We start from the raw sequence: 3,059 nt of genomic DNA, 5'->3' as shown, positions 1-3,059 counted from the left end.
GATAAAAATCTTTATCTTCTGTCCAGACGCAGCAATGTGGGAGTTTGTCACATCTGCTCAGCACTCTAAAGTGAGGACACAAATGTGCGACTATGTTTACTAATTAACACGGTAGTACCTTGGAGAGCTCCCTTTACTCTGAAGTGCAATGATCTTGGGGTTTGCTTATGTATGAAGCAGGGGTGTGGGTGAGGGTGAGGGTGATTGCAGAAGGTTAGCTTATGTACGAAGCAGGGGTGTGGGTCTGGGTGTGGGTGATTGCAGAAGGTTAGCTTATGTATGAAGCAGGGGTGTGGGTGTGGGTGATTGCAGAAGGTTAGCTTATGTACGAAGCATGGGTGTGGGTGTGGGTGTGGGAGATTGCAGAAGGTTAGCTTATGTACGAACAGGGGTGTGGGTGAGCGTGATTGCAGAAGGTTAGCTTATGTATGAAGCAGGGGTGTGGGTGTGGGTGAGCGTGATTGCAGAAGGTTAGCTTATGTACGAAGCAGGGGTGTGGGTGTGGGTGATTGCAGAAGGTTAGCTTATGTACGAAGCAGGGGTGTGGGTGATTGCAGGAGAATAAAGCCCCTGTGAAAATGATGCTTTCACAACATTGCAGCTATTGGAAGAATGACTGCTGGGTTACCCCTTAGAGGGGCTTAGCAGGTATCATCACTGGACATGAATAAAAATACAGGAGCATGAATGCTAAAAACCATATGGACACGAGTCTAACGTAGGGGCATTTATGTGCAGAAATAGATGCATTCTTTAAACAAAATAATGAAATGAGCTCCCTGTGGAAGTACATTTCTGATCACTGTCCTATACAGAAGTGGGGGGGGGGGTTGATTCAGATCATATGAAAGCGGGAGTAGCAGCTCCGTCCAGGTTTTGCAAGGTCAGTATTAAAGGGTGCCATGTGGTACAAAGTGATACTGCTGGACCATTTTATAATTCAGCAAAAAATAACATAATCTGTAATTGAGAATGTCACATCTAAACTTCATTTATCTAGGAAATAGGATGGACTTTATGAGAAATGAAGTTTTTGGTGAAGGATTCCACGATGCCTTCTTCAGCTGGTCACCTGTGCCCCTCTAAAGTGCATTCTCAACATTGCATCATTTTGTCTTCCCACACATTCCAGACAGATGACTTTCTTCTTGTGTTTTCATTCTCACACTTTGTTTTCACTCTTCATTTTCCCTCCATTCTTTCAACATGCCAACAATGTACGTGAATAACTCTAGAAGTAATTGAATTAAGTTCTGTGGCACATTAGGTCCTAGATTATCACAGGCACATCTTATAGCTTTTTTCCAGCCTCTTGATCCAATGACTACCTGAACAAAAACATGATTAATAAAAGAAATTCAATACTTTTTTATCGCAAGACGTGTGTTGTGCACAAGACGTAATGTTAAATGCTGACAGAATAAAAGGTCCTCATGACTTGAGGAGTCAAGAGCTTATAAGGATGCATATATCAATATGCAGGAATAGTGTCCACCACCTTACCCTACAAAAAAGATAATAATTTTCTGAGTACCTCTCAGGTTGTAGACTGGGATGAAAGCAAAAACAAATAAAAAAATGACCGCAGTCAAGCATTCAGATTTGTAAAAATAATGATGACGGTAATGCAGTCTATCTTTTCTTGTGAGATAGTGCACTATTCCTTGACAAGATACAGCCAGCTGCTGTGCACACTACTGAGATCTGCTTGTGAAAACATTTAACGAAGTAATGGCCAGACTGCCAAATGCCATCCCACTCCCAAGCGATCTAAAGCAACCTTCTGGTCACACCTCTGAGCATGCTGTTTTACACTATATCTATATCTATCTATATATATATATATATATATATATATATATATAGGTATATTTTATATTATATCTGTGACAAACATCCCCTTACATAGTCAGGAGACTGGCACCCCCAGAAGCCCTGAAGATTTACATGCATAGCAATGCATTTTCTACATTATTTTTAAAGATTGCTATTTGTTAACACTTCTTTTTACTGGTAGATGGAAGAACTCTGGCTATAACAACCTTCTTCTTTGCACACCCCCGAGAAGGGCTGATGGACTTAAGTGGGGGGTGTCTTTTAGGAGGTAACTGTAAACAGGCATATGCTATGCCAGTATGTCTGTCAATAGCTATGAATGTGCCACAGTACTGTGTGTGACAATTAGCATTAATCAGTATTGCTGTTATTATTCTACAATACCATTGTATACATGCAGGAGAAGAGCATTATTTTCCTGCATATGCTACCTATCCAACCATCCATACATTTACAAGAAAAAACATAAAGCTAAAAGCATTTACAATTTGCTGCAAGTGTGTAGACTTTTGAAGATGCAGGCAGATTTATTGATGTGTGCTTGCATCAATGAGTGAAAAAGCTGATACAGTTATTTGTTCAAGAAGTACTGTTTTTTTCACTATTTATTTAAAATTTGTTTACCAGGAAAGTCCGACTGGGGCGTAACCCATTTTCAGCAGAAGCCCATGAAGAAAACACTCCCAATGTATGTCTTTGGAATGTGGGAGGAAACCAGAGCACCCAGAGAAAACCTATTCAAATACAGGTAGGAGATGCAGACGCCACCACAGCCAAGAATTGAACCAGAGAAACTCTTGCTATAAGATGACAATGCTAACCACTACAGTGCCCTTACTGGTTTCACTGGGGATTGAACCCAGGACCTTTTGCATGTGAAGCAGATATGATAACCACTACACTACAGAACCTTACAAGAACTATGAGATCATGGTACAGTGGGTGTCAGGAGAATATGACCTTTTCCCACTGTAGTGCGGTCTCAGAGTTGGCATGTATGTGCATATCTATATCTATATCTATATCTGTATTTATAGTTATAGACATCAATTTATATATAGAATTAGCATGGGGTGTGGGGAGTGTAAGGGGGTTTTGCTACCCCTGCAAAAGCAACTATTTTGGATGGTTTTTTTTCAATCTTCTGTGGATTGATGCTTGTGCAGTTCATTTCTTAAGTAACGATCATTTGTAAATAGACATTTAGCAGTTTTGGCGTGGTG

The 3,059-nt window shown here is 40.5% G+C and overlaps 1 non-coding gene across 1 annotated transcript; it reads right to left on the bottom strand.

The window, feature by feature from the left end:
* Window positions 1-2,674: 2,674 nt before the first annotated feature.
* TRNAV-CAC lies at window positions 2,675-2,747 on the bottom strand. Its single transcript has one exon. It is a non-coding gene; the product is annotated as a tRNA-Val (tRNA).
* Window positions 2,748-3,059: the final 312 nt, after the last annotated feature.

This window comes from Protopterus annectens, chromosome 8.part1 (genome assembly GCF_019279795.1).
Source record: "Protopterus annectens isolate FY-2018-M chromosome 8.part1, PAN1.0, whole genome shotgun sequence".
Classification (NCBI taxonomy): Eukaryota; Metazoa; Chordata; order Ceratodontiformes; family Protopteridae; genus Protopterus; species Protopterus annectens.
This window is presented reverse-complemented; position numbering and strand designations above follow the sequence as displayed.